General features: G+C 38.1%; 1 protein-coding gene across 3 annotated transcripts in view; it reads left to right on the top strand.

Annotated features, from left to right (window-relative positions):
* Positions 1-668: 668 nt before the first annotated feature.
* The window catches only part of LOC129569024 (irregular chiasm C-roughest protein-like), a 30,644-nt gene continuing 17,440 nt past the window's right edge, over positions 669-13,872 (top strand). The window contains exons 1-2 of one of the 3 annotated variants that reach the window (XM_055447409.1): positions 687-1,520; positions 1,627-3,363. The gene's annotated coding sequence lies outside the window, so the exon portion shown is untranslated. Of the gene's footprint in view, positions 3,364-13,872 lie in introns of all 3 variants that reach the window. The other 2 variants (XM_055447410.1, XM_055447411.1) reach the window with 2 other exon arrangements.

Here is a 13,872-nt window from a genome sequence, read left to right as displayed (position 1 = left end):
CGAACGAGCACAAATAGAAACGCGTTCGCGACAATCGCACTCGATGCACATAGATACATGTATATTTCATTTAAATTTGTGCACGAAAAATTACCAAAAGCGTCGCGCTCTATTCTCTTTAATGAATGCTGTGTATATGTGTACTTCCATATCCCCCGACACACAAAAATCAACCGAAACTCTCACTCGCTCCATGCAATGGCACACACGTCCTCTCTCTCTCTCTCTCTCTCTCTCTCTCTTACCCAAATGTATGTGCATGTTCAAAATTACGTAGTACATGGCGAGGTTTTCGTGCTCGTACTGTCATCACTATGGTTGTAACGTCGTCATTGCTGCCGCTGTTCCTAGTAATAGGACATGCAGAGAGCGAGTCAGAGCCGAGCGTTTGTTGTTGTTGCTGTTTTTTCGTGCCACAGAACCATGATGTCTCTTTCGCATTGATTCACTCGCCACCATTTCTCTCCCGCTCGCACTGTCTTTTTCCGAATGCGAACGTACTCCATAATGTTGCCGCTGTTATTATTATCGTTGCTGTTGCTGCTGCTGCTGCTGCCGTTGTCGATGTGTTGTTATTGTTGTTGTTGTCGTTGTTGTTGTCGGTGGTGTGTATGCTTGCGGTGTGTGCTCATACAGCATGGTTTACAAAGTATAGAGTCAACATCATCAGTACGATTCAAGTCATAAGCAGGACAGGCGCATTTTTTCGTTTTATTCATCATTCTCATTAGAACCGTTGCGGAAAAAACGACGAATATTCTCAAGAATAATACGGCATTCCATTTCGACACAAAAGTCTCTTTGCTTTCGTGGTAATACAGAATTTTGTGCAGCAGAAATAAAAACGCTAACACTTTTGCTTTTCAGTCGACGACTGAACCAACGTGGTTAAAAAAAAATTGTGCTAAAATAACGGAATAAATTCGTTTAAGCAAATTTTCTTGTGAATAAGAATCAAGTGAAAAGAAAAAGTTTTTCTTGTGAAGTTTAACATTTATTTTTTTTTATTTTTTTTCTGCTCATTCACGTTCCTTTGCTTCGCGTGAGCAAATCACAATTTGATTCCGGTTGTGTGAATACGCGACACAAACCGAAGAGGAAGCAAAAAAAAAGAATATATAAAAAAAGCGAAACCGAACTTTATCACCTGATTCTCTTATAACATTCCGATAACTCGGTGGAATTGAAACGTGTGTGTGGGTGTGTGGATGTGGAGAACAAGAGTGAGAGAAAGAGGGATAGAAATTGCAAGGAAGAAATCAAAGAAAATTTGCACTCAACACTCACAGCGCTATGGTTTTGTGGCAGTGTGACTTGCGCAAATCAAATCGTTAAAACATAAAATTCCATCTACTGTTACCGCAAAAACGTTAGGAAAACAACATCGAAATCGAATCAACGTGAGAGTAAGACAGAGAACCGAGAGCAGCAGCAGCAGAAGAAGAAATACAGAAAAGCACACACGCACACACACACACCTGAAGTCGCACACAACTGAATTCGGTTGAGGAAAGGATAAGGTGAAAGAGAAAATTTTGAATTATCAAGCATAAGAAAGCGCCACGCTATCATACACTTACCGGTGTGCCCCGTGCACATTTTATTGATGCGCTTATCTTTTCATAGTGGTTCTCTGTGTGTCTTTTTGATGGTGAAGCGTTTGAAAACACGCAAAACGAACAACGCACTGCTGCATTAAATCGCTCAAAATACCGTGCGAATATCAACAGAAATACATTTTTTAACGAATCGATTCCGACGAGAAATTAGTAGTGATTTTCGATTTGCGGTGGGTAAATTCAAAAATTCATGAACTGAACTCGTGTGAGCGGATGAACGTGCGAACGAGCCAAATCAACGATAGTTCAATTTTTTTTCCTTCGATGGAAATTATATTTTCAAAGTGAAAACAAACAGTTTTTATACATGGCTGAATATTGGTTTTATCGATAAATTCGAATAATTGAAACGTGAGTGTTTTCAGTTTTTTCAACGTGTTCTGTGAAAAGAAGATAATCGAAAAGTTCATGGATATTTTTTTCTTCGGTGAGTGTATAAACTAAAAGCAACAATTATAAACAGAAGAAAAACAGACGAATAGACGTTAATCTGTCATCAATTTAAAAGGTATGTGTTGAAAAAAAGTGTACAATCACAACAAAAACTATACATTTAACGTTGAAAATGAGCCATTTTATGGAGCTTCATATGCCTAGGCCTCTCAACGATGACAAACAACGCCAATAAATATTGAAACAGATGAAATAAATAGAGTAAATACAAGTCATTTTCCATTGTCTGATGATTTGTATGGGAATTTCGCAGATGTTTGATAACAAAAACCATACAATTTTTTGAAGAAGAAAAAGACACATCCTTCCTTAACTTGCTAGACTCAAGCAAAAAAATATTCACACAAACAACAAACTGTAAATCAGACTGTGATTGACCGAGCCCGAAAATAAGTGAAGAAAATGGTAACAATTATTCATTAGTCTATCGAATCACGCAATAAATCCAGCAATTGATCCGAAACATACTTGAAAAATTTCAAACTCAAAACGTTCGAGCATATGAATAATGAAATAGATGAAAAATAAAACAGATTCGTATTCGGGCGGTTTAAATATTGGACATACACACAGAGAGAACAGAGGGAAATAAATCCGTTCGATACACAATCGTTTTTTGTTGATGGTTATTTTCAATTGCATAAAGGCAACATAGGCCAACCAAAACAAACAAAGCGGCCGCATAAAAACAAAAATAAACAACATATGTTCGGTTCGGGCATTTTGGGTACAAGTTGAAAAACGCATCCATAAAGATTAGGTTTGGTGTTGCTGCATATATTCAATTAAATGCCATGCGTATTGTGCAACATCGATTCGACTAATTGTTTTCAAGTCTGGATGAGAGAGAGAGAGAGAGAAAGAGAGAGAGAGAGAGAGAGAGTAAGAAACAAGAGCACTTTATTTGACACAGAACAATCCATTGAAATGGAACGAGTTCGAGCGTGTGAGTGAGCAAGCGTTAAGTGAATGTGTGTATTTGGACTGGAGAGTGTGGCTTAAAAGTGGCCCAGAGAAAATTCTCTCTCATTCTCATATAATCAAACAATCGAAATAGACTCCAAGTGCTATTGAAAGTGCGGTACCATTTCGGTGTGATCGATTACGAAGCATCTCGTTTGGCCGAAGCACGTTTCGAGTGAGTGCTGAGATCAACGTCAATTGACTTATTTATTGGATTGATTTGTACTCCAGTACCGCTGCTCATAGAGGAGGAGAAGAAGAAGCAAACACGGACAAGTTCATTTGAATGAACAATTGGCCAACGGAAATAGAGCGCCAGTGGAATCAGGTAAGCACTTGGATTGGATTGCTTCTGTTTGTTCAGGTTTTTATTTTATCCGAATGTTTTTTCTCTGTTGTCAAATTACCGAGAAATCAACAAAAGATCCTCCGATAAAATAAAGCTTTTTACAGCTCCACCAGATGATTTAATCACTTTTTGTCCTTTTGTCCCACGATTATTTGCCATCAGATGCTCATTTATATCGCTTATTCAATCAACAGCATCGGTGTGAATATTTGTTGTTTTTTTTCGGAGAGGGAATCAGATCAAAGGAAAAAAAAGGTGAAAATTCCCTAGAACAAACAGAATTGGGAAAAACATTGCCTCGAGCTTGGCTTTTTTTCCTATTCGGTGCACGTTCCAATTAATGTTCTCAATGTGTATTTGTTTCTCGTCTCATTTATTTACACTGTAAATCGTTTCCATTCCCTTTTGCCCGATCGATGCTTCTGCAGCGCCAGCAGCACACTTTGTCCTGATGGATATTTGGTTATTTATAGCCATTGGCTTCAGATATTCGGGCGATAGCCGATGCGATTATTTGAGAAAAATCAATTCGGAATATTTAAGTAAATGTATGGGATTTTTATCGCAACTAGCGCACTAGTTGAGCGTAACGCTATTCAAATAATGCCGAAAAACTGCAAGTGTTCTGCATACATAAAAGTGTGACATACACACAGACACAAACACTGACACGGGCAAGTGTCAAACCGAACGGCACACAAACGACGAGCGAGCGCATGAATATGCAAAAAAGGCGGCGGCATCCAGCCACTGTTTGAAATTCATTTAAAATTTGTGTCGCATTCTACATATTTGTCGGAAAATATTTATTTATCACACATTCGCTCGTTTCTCTCTCTCTCTCTCTCTCTTTCTCTCTCTCTCTCCATTTCGATCTATCTCCGTTTCATTCGGAACATGTAATCAAAATGCAATGGCGTTGCCATTTATTTTGTTGGTGTTTGGTTGAGTGCAACTGTTTGTTTTTAGTCCAAACACACAGTCACACATACACATACTTGCTGCGCCTGATTGGAATCCATTTGAATGGATGTATAAAAGGTTCGGCGTCGCCAGAGAGCCGGAGCGACTCAAGCCCTTGGCCATTGAAAAATGGCATAATTGAATGATGCCATTTAATTGAGTTACTTCATAAATTCATCAAATGAAGTTGTTTCACTGCATGCTCTGTGAATGCCAAAAATGACTGTGATTGGCCTTGATTCAGACAGGAGTTCAACTTGTGTTTGTTCAGCGAGTGTGAATTTGACGAAAGAAAGAGATAGAGAGTAAAAAACACCACCAGCAAAAACAATCTGCAGTAACAAATAACTTGAATTCATTTCGAAGCGACTGGAAAATTCTAATTGGGCTCGATTATGAATAAATTCGAAAACGTGAAAAGAATGAATTGTGATTGCCGCGTTGAATATACGAGAGTAAAAAAAGACAATTGTGTCAAGCGCCAGCACATTTCGAACGCCTTTATTCGCTGTGCCCTTTTTCACGACGCTCATCTTGCTCTTTTCCAACGAAATTATTCAATAGACTCGATTATCTCTCATCCCTTTTCCGAATGTAATTTACTCGCGAAAAAAGAAAACAATTCAAGTATGCACCGCATACCATGCCAACGAACAATGCTCTCTCGCAAAGTGGATCTGCCATTCGGAACAAAAAAAGGGAATACCGGAGTTCAAAATGCTGTAAAAAATTATCTTGCCGAATAAATAATAAGCTGTTGTCAATGCGATGGAGAACGAGCGAGAAAAGAATTTCATTTTTAACAAAAGTGCTTTTTGTTTCGTCGATTTGAAGAGATGCCAAAAAGTGAGAGGCAAAAACATAAAATATGGATGAGTGGGAGCTCATCATCGCGCACTTGAAATTCGAGTAATCGCCTTTTGTGAATGCGGGAGAAACGTCTTTAGCTACGGATACACAATAAGACACGCTTCTAAACGAATCTCGCTTGAGATGAATGGAAAAAAGCGTGAGAGTATCGTTTTGCCTCGCGAATTCAAAATGAATCGATTCGATTCGCGATACGTAAATATTTTTTCCACGAAGTTTCGATTTGAAAATTAAATGGTATACAAATTCAATCGGCATCGGGCAGAGAGAGAGAGCAACAAATCTCAGTGATCTGCATAAATTACTATTCCATTCGCAAGAGGATAAAAAAAACAAGTCATAATACAAAAAAAAAAAAATGTTTGTGTTTAGAAAAAACGACCGTTGATCAAATGAATGAATTCTACTTTCCGTCTGTAAACAATAAACACAGACAGAGACAAATCACTCGGAATCATTGTGTTCCATTCATCGGCTGAAAAGGCACTTGAATGCAATTCACTTTAAAAATAATTCAACAAATTAGTTTGTCAACAGAATAATGGATCATTTCGTTTATTATCGACTTGAGTTCCGCCATCATGATTACGAGTCGAGTAATATGTTAATGTTCAGGGAAATTCATAAAGTAACGCATAAATATTGAAGAGAATGGCCAACCATTTTCGAAGTAACTTGACAAAATGACTCAATAAGCACTCTTCGTCAACTCTCTTTGTGCGGCTTGTTGCTTTTAGCTACACAGAACCCATTTCGACAGCATAGCATCAATCCTTTGTATCGTTTGTATGACTCGAAATTGCGAATATTCTTTCTCACGCTCCGAAACACATTCCAAAAAGGAGCATTTCAGAGCACACAAATTCATTTCGCGCAAAGCGAAAAAGGAAACGTTCAAAAGATAGTAAAGATACGTGGCGCATACACAAGTATGCGTCAAAGGCATCCATTCACAATTGAAATACCTAAACGTCTAGTTTACAAGTCTATTATAATATTTTGCGAACGGAAATATATCACATAAATTGAAATCGTCTCATTCAACGATTTAATATTTAATTTCAAGAGTTGTATTCATCAAAAAGTAATTTTATTCTTTTTACTGGTATTTTTCATGCATTGCACGAAAATGCATGCAAATAATAAAATGGATGCATTTGTCAAAAGGAATTGAATTCGCACGAAATGCCAGAAAGCTTCCAATTAGATGCGTTTTTCCCGCGAAAACTTCGAATGGCTGCGTTCGTTCCTTTGCTTAACTCCAACTTTTTAGTATATCAAATGCATGCGAAGCATGATTTCTCGGGAATCGGATGTTTTTTGCACGCAAACATGATGTGTTTGTGTGTATTGAAATTGAGTGCATGTTTTCGAGCGTCGTTCTGCATCGTTGCATCTGATTCCAATAAATATTGTTTATCAATATTTATTCCGATCTTAACACATATTCTTGTTTATGCCAACAGCAATGGCAACGCAGCAGCAGTAGCAGCGCTCACATAGACGCTAGAGAAATACGACGCTTCCATGCGTTCCAAGTGTGAGGGCGTCGAAAAGAACACAAGACTTTTACTTCGTCTGAAAAAATATACAACGAAATAAAACGATGCGATTATTTTATTGTTATGTTTCACTCGGGAAACATACACACGGAGAAAGTGAAAGAGAGAGAGAGAGAGAGAGAGAGAGAGAGAGAGAGAGGAAGAGAATGGTCGTGAGCGTATGGCATTGCTTGTTTGGTGTTTGTGTGTGTGGGCAAGTGCTACACATCTACGAAAATAATGCCAAATGAAGTATGTTGAGCAATTTTTCAAGTAAAACAGCGTGCGATTATACAGCATGATAGATGATAAGCGAAAAATGGAAACTTTTTTTTCAACTGTTGTTCGTTTCCACAAGAAAAAGAAACTTTTTATCTGCCAATGAAGCTGTTTCCATGAACCCCCTGACTAAATGCGTTGTTTCAAGGAAAGAAAAAGAAGGAGCAACAAATGGCATACGGAAAGAATGAAATGTTATTAAAAAGATTACTGCTTCGTTGTGCGATGCGTCAATTGCTCGTCAAACAAAGTACCGTCGTTAGAAACGGAAGTCGCAAGAGAAGTTTCGTGATTGCTATGCATTCTTCCATTTGACTTTATTAGATGGCTTGCTCTGCTGCTCATTCGCACTGTTTTTGTCTCTTCGGTTCATTCGCTCGTGCACTGGCGTGATGCGTAGGGTGTGCGTAAGTTGGACGAAAATATGTATTTATGTCAGGCAATCGCGAAGTCATAGGGTGAATGACATCAAGAGATTTTATACACTCTCTCTAGTTTTCGGATATAACGATGCATGAAGAGGATGAGATTGGATTGAAGAGACAAAAGCAACAGCCGCACCAAACTCCAAAGTTATGCAACAAATATTTATTTTTATTTTTTTTTCTCTTGCTTTCTATCTCTTCAAAGTTATTGTACTTTTGTGAAATGGGGCATAAAGGGAGCGCATTATTTATAGATATCAAGAATTTTTCCTTGCATTTGAACGCCTCTCCCCATCTCCCTCTTTCTCTCTCTTTATCACAATCGCTTCTGTCTTCGACGGTGGAAAGGGGAGGTACAACTCAGATTCTCCGATGGAACATCATCTATAACTTTTATTTTCTTTTATTGTCAATCATATTTCTCCCCAACAATTTGCCCATTCTGCCGTTGGCCTTTATTATTTTCGCCATAGGACCGCGATGTTTTTATTGTATGCAGCGCTTTTATTGCTGCTCATGAGAAATGATTTTTATTTGTGTTGAGCAAGAAAGAGAGAGAACACGACGCTCCACAAAGTCGTTAAATCGAAATCAACAGTTTGAACTTGATTCATCGCTTATGCATTTCTCTTCGTCCGTTTCACATGGAAATTGAACTGAAATAATGAAACAAAATCCACTGACTTTTTCCACACACAAAGTGATTCATTCAATCGATATACTAATGATTTGCACATGTTTAGCAAACAAATTTTAAATGTCAAACAAATCGTTTGAAATGATGTCGCTGATTTTTTCATTGTTCACTGAACAAATTTTATCGACTCAAATACCATGTAATCGCTTTTGACATGCACGCAACTCAACAATGAGTAATTCGTTTGGCTGAAACTAACTTATTCTGGTTGAATGTGTTGCGTTCTGTTGTGAGAATAAACATCATTTTCGCAGATGCGTGTCGCTTTGTGTGACAAAATAGAATGTAGACCAACGTTCGCTCATTAAATGAAAACAGACAAAATAGCAGCCGCAGCAGCAGCAGCAGCAGCAGAGAGAGACAATATTGACTTGGCCACTCGTTATACACGAGATACGCAATCGCCAGCAATTTTAAGCAACGAACAATGCTTTTAAATTGTTTATTGCTTAATTAAAACTTCACTTCAATGAACTTAAATTGACTTCATGAAAACAAACGTTTGTAATACACTCATACGCCTCATCATAATCTGCTTAAAATACGACACTGTTCCTGCATTGCTCTCAATATTTCACGGGATATTCATTCAACATTATTTGCTTTCATAATTTCTGCTATATCATACAATCAACTGAACAACGGCCATGGATGAAAAAAAATAGCGCGCGCACGACAGCGACAAACAACGAATTATGCGCACGCGAGCGAAAGAGAGTGAAGTCTTTCTGTTTTAATTATCTAAATCAACATCATTTATTAAAATATTACTCGGAACATAATAGAAATTAACGACTCAAATTAAACTGAGAGCAAAGAAGCATCTAACGCATGATGCAGACCACGCGTTTCAATGAGTGTATGTGGCAATGGAATACAATCAAATAATCCGCACACATTTTTTTTTTGCATTTTCACTTCAACCCAGAAAAAGGCGAATAATGAGAATGAAAACAAGAGAAAATTATTTGATGAATATGTAAAGAGCAGGCGATGCATGAGCAACGAAGAAAAAAAACAGAATGGGCAAAAAGGAACAAACGGAATATATTTCAATTACATTAAACTCCTCTATCTGCATACTCGCCATGTGTGTGAATTTGTAATTATGACGGAAACGAAGATGACGGTTGAGCAACAGCGTCCAGAGAGAGAGAGAGAGAGAGAGAGGAACAGAGAAAGAGCACATGCTAGCGACCCGACCGAACAAACAATAAATGAGCGCAATGGCGAGATTTTGGACTTGCATTTTATGAGTGCCATGCATTGCAAAGTGGTGTGTTACATGTGACCAAACAACCCATTTCATTACTTTAAACAAAGAAAAATGGAAAATTGCACCACCATTCGAGCGAATAAAAGAGGAAACAGAGCACACACTGAAAAAAAACGCTCATATAACGCAAGAGCAACAGCAATTCAATTTTGATGACACAGATATGGACAAAGATAATAATTTCTATGTGCAGCATCATCAAGTTTTATTGTATTGCTGCGACTTTCGAAACACAAAAATATGGTCTGGCCGAGTGTGTGCGTGTTTCATAAATTTCTTCGCCACGCGGCTATTAAACCGTTCAGCGATAACGGACTGAAATCAGTAATATAGCAATGAGATGATTATATGACCAAATGGAATGAATGTCTGGTTTTTCCATCGAAACATATGCAATTCAAATGAAGATTTTCATTTTTGGTCGACTAATTTCGTTTTTCAATGACATACCAATACATGTACTGTCATTTCAATTGTGTATTCTTGCGCGTGGAGGGAGCACACAAAAGACACTGTCAAAAAAAAAATTGAAATCGATAAATGGTAGTTTTGCAAATGCACTAGCCTTTACCTGCTTTTTTTTGCTATCAAAATAGAGAAAAGAAATGATTTCTGTATTCATTCCATGGGTTGGCAAATGGATGCCTTTCACTTTGTCGGAGACACATTCATTGTTAATGTTCATTTGTTCGATTTCATTGCTTTTGGCAACACAAAGGAGCAATTGTTAAATAGTCATCTTCCTTTCCGAAAAAAACCACTGCATAGTTTGCATTTTACAATAATAACTTGCCTGCTTTTTTTCGCCTGTCGCTCTCGAGTCTGAGTCATAGATGGAGAGAGGGAGCAAGTGAGACATTGATTCGGTCCGCTTGCAACGGTGAACAATAGAGGAATATGGTGAAAATGCCATGACTCATAAATTCTTTGCGTGGCGAATCCTTTTTCCCTCATTGTTGTTCAACAAAAGAATGCCGCCAAAGTTGTGTAACCGACGCTGCATTTCTTTCCGTGGACGTATTTTCCATCGTCGAGCATAGACGCACGCGTATCGGTGAATACCGCCAACGCCGCGCCGACAACACGTTCACAAAAACGTCGGAAACACTACTTATTTTTCTGCTTAATTAAATTCAGTTCGGCATAAGTATGTTCTTGCTTCTTCTTTTTGCGCTTCGGCATTATTGTCGCACAACCACGATTATTCCAACGATGAATGCGAACCGTATGGTTTTTTCACTGCCGTACGGCGACAATGATGATGACATGCATGTAGTCATTTCCACCGATTTCCTCGACAATGCTTTTTCCCTGCTCTGTACGATTATCGTACCGTCGTACGACTTTCATTCATGAATGTGAATTTTACACATCGAAACCATTCATCGTTTCAATCGTCAAATCGTTTGCATGTCGGGTGACTTTTGTGTTTTTTTTTTACATGGCATATGATTCACCAGCAACTTCAAAGAATTTACGTGAGTAATTATATCCGAAGAAAAACGGAGATGGATTCCGGAGGCGACGCGCGTCAATATATATACAAACCGTATTTTACAAGCATCGTTCCCATACCATCGAATAAGTTGATTTTATCTGTAAAATTTGTCATTTCCCTTCAGGAAAATACCATTCATGGTCGCGTTGATGAGTTAATCTTTGGAAAAATTATCGCTAAAGAGCTTCGAATTGTCAAAACAACCCGACAAGAACGAATCGTACATTCACATTGCATCGAATTTCGGGCCATTTGCTTAAAATCTTTTGTAAAACACATGTAAAATGCTGATTACAAACAAAAAAAATCCCCCTTGTCTTTTGTTCCGTACCCAAATTTAGATCAAGTTGAATGCGCTCTAGATAGTCGAGGAGGTTTAAGTAAATGGTATGCCCATTTCGAAAATACCGCTTGGAATTTTCGAGACTTGACATTCCGTTTATTTTTTCGCATTAAGAATACGGGACCGCATCATAAAGGCAAACACATTTATGCACATTCGATTTTCTCAGAAGGGTGAACGCCAATGCCAACCGCAATTATCTTATCGCCAAAGCAGAACATTTCAACGATATGACAACGTTTGTGAGTAACGTCGAAAACAGAAAATCTAACTAAAGTTTCTAAAAAAAAAAACCCGTCAATTTAGATATCCCTCATGAAATCCGAATGACTTTCGAAATGCATAGTTTTTGACTGTGCGTTGCTTCGTATCTACGCCGAAAGATCGATAATCCAGTACGCTTACAAATTGGCATGTAAACGACAATAAATAAAGCGAAGGAGATGATAAAACTAAATAAGGGCAAAAGACAAAATGAATGTGCTTAGTATTTGTGCCATTGCAGTAACTACAAGTCATCCAAAGCAAACTCAAACAAAAGACCGTAAATTCGGTTTTCTTTGCTCTACTCTTTTATTTTCTCTCTGTCTTGTAAGTTTGTTTCATGTAGATAGCATGCAATGCTAGCGAGCGAGAGAGAGTTGTCGAACGAAGTAGAGGGAAAAAAAGCGGAAAATCAAGCGAATCGAAAAAAATCAGCATCAATCGATCGCTGGTTAAAGAAGATGTTATGTAATCTGCGCGTAGTTTTACATCGACATTTGATATTATGTGACATCGACCAAACTAAGTGCTTTATTTGAGTTCGTCTTAGCGCTGCGTGTTTAGCATAACATTTGCCGAAGAGATTACCAGAGGGTGGCTTTGCTTCTATGCAATCAAAAGCGAAAACTATGGGGAAGAATATATTGCATCTTGAGGCTGCTACATCACACACATACACAAACACATATTGCATGTTGGATGCACTGGCATTTTTACTGCTAGATTTATTTGCTTGCATACACTCGCTCGCTCTCCTCCTCCACTCTCCATATCTCGGTCATTTTTGTCTCCTGCTCACTCAACCGACCAATTCGCCCAGTTGCTATTTGTTTCACTGCCATGCACTTGTATGTGTGTTAAGAATAAAAATACATGTAATAAATTTCTGTGCATATTTTCTGCAGAACTTTCCATTTTCTTCTCTTTTGTCGCTCTGTTTCTTTCTTTTTTTTTGTCGTTTGTTTATTGGTTTGTGTGGTGGTTTCCTTGCACTTTATGCCACCAACCACCAGCATTCATGATAACGTGACGTTTTTTTTTTCTGCTCCTTCTTCTGACATGAAATAACTTTTATGCATATTAGTGCTATTGCTGTATGCATTCGGAGTTTTTGTTTCCATTCGAGCTATTAGTGCCATTTATAATATAATTTTTATCTTGAATTCCAGAGTTTTACAATCAGCTCGAGTGTGAGCGAAAGAGACGAAACAAGTGAATCATTTTAAGTGGATTTCCATTTTAAATATGAGTCGTGCAATGCAAAACGAAAAATGAATTTTACACAATGTGTTGTTGATTTTTGTTGTTGTGCATTGTTTCGAATGCAGTCGGCAAAAGGGGACTGAAAACAACGGAAATATTAATTATATTCCTGACATTGTTAAGTTTGTAACGTTAAGTGCTCGCCATTTGACCAATAAACACGGAGCGACGGGAGTGTTTTTCTCCCAAGCGAAAATGAGGGAAATCGCTTTGCATTTGTTTTGCAATTCCAACGGAATTTTCCCAGTTATTCGGAGTTATGTTTATCGGGGCCGAGATTTTGAACATAAGTAAATTGGACGGTGAAAAATTGTATGCAACTGCTCGGCATTTGTTTTTTTTTTCTGCTTCTTCTGAGTGTGTCGTAATCACATAAATGAACTATATTTCTTCTGAATTTATGGTATTTATTCTTGAGATAAGGCACAAAATGCGTAATCCTGTAATGGATCCCCGATTTTCGGTTTTTGCCGATATGCAGTCATACACATATAGCCAATGTTTGCTTTGTCTTTTCGTCGGTCAGTTCGTTTGGTTTTGCATTGCTTCGGCAATAGCATGACGACTGATTTGTCGCATGGGACCGATTTGAACTATGTGAAACGGAAATGATTTTATCTCCAGGCATCAATATTCTTTATTGAGACTTTGTACGACTCGGATTCGATGCGGATAAAAGAGAGCGAGAGGGTCAAAGTACTGCTCAGCACCGCTGACTGTCGATAACGTTCGATATGTTTTTTTTGCATGCCAAACAGAAGGTTCGGGAAATTTTCGGGCGAAAAGAGGAGAGTGACGAGAGCGAGTGAACGGCAGGAGATTTTATGATAACAGATATCGCTGAGGCTTACTAAAAATTTAAGTCAAACATTCACATACAGATTAATCGAGTTAGAGCTTAGCTGTTGGCAATTTTACGAGTAATGCGCACAGTGAATGACAATTTTACGTAAAATTACACGCGGATTATGTTGTGAGAGCACGGAATAATTGAATCGACGGTAAGAGAGAGAATCCAAATGCCTCAGATCATTGTTGTTGTTTCGAGTTGAAGGAGACATCTTTTTTA

The sequence above is a fragment of the Sitodiplosis mosellana genome, unplaced genomic scaffold (genome assembly GCF_009176505.1).
Source record: "Sitodiplosis mosellana isolate CC-2019 unplaced genomic scaffold, AAFC_SMos_1.0 Smas_scaffold_30, whole genome shotgun sequence".
Taxonomy (NCBI): domain Eukaryota; kingdom Metazoa; phylum Arthropoda; class Insecta; order Diptera; family Cecidomyiidae; genus Sitodiplosis; species Sitodiplosis mosellana.
This window is presented reverse-complemented; position numbering and strand designations above follow the sequence as displayed.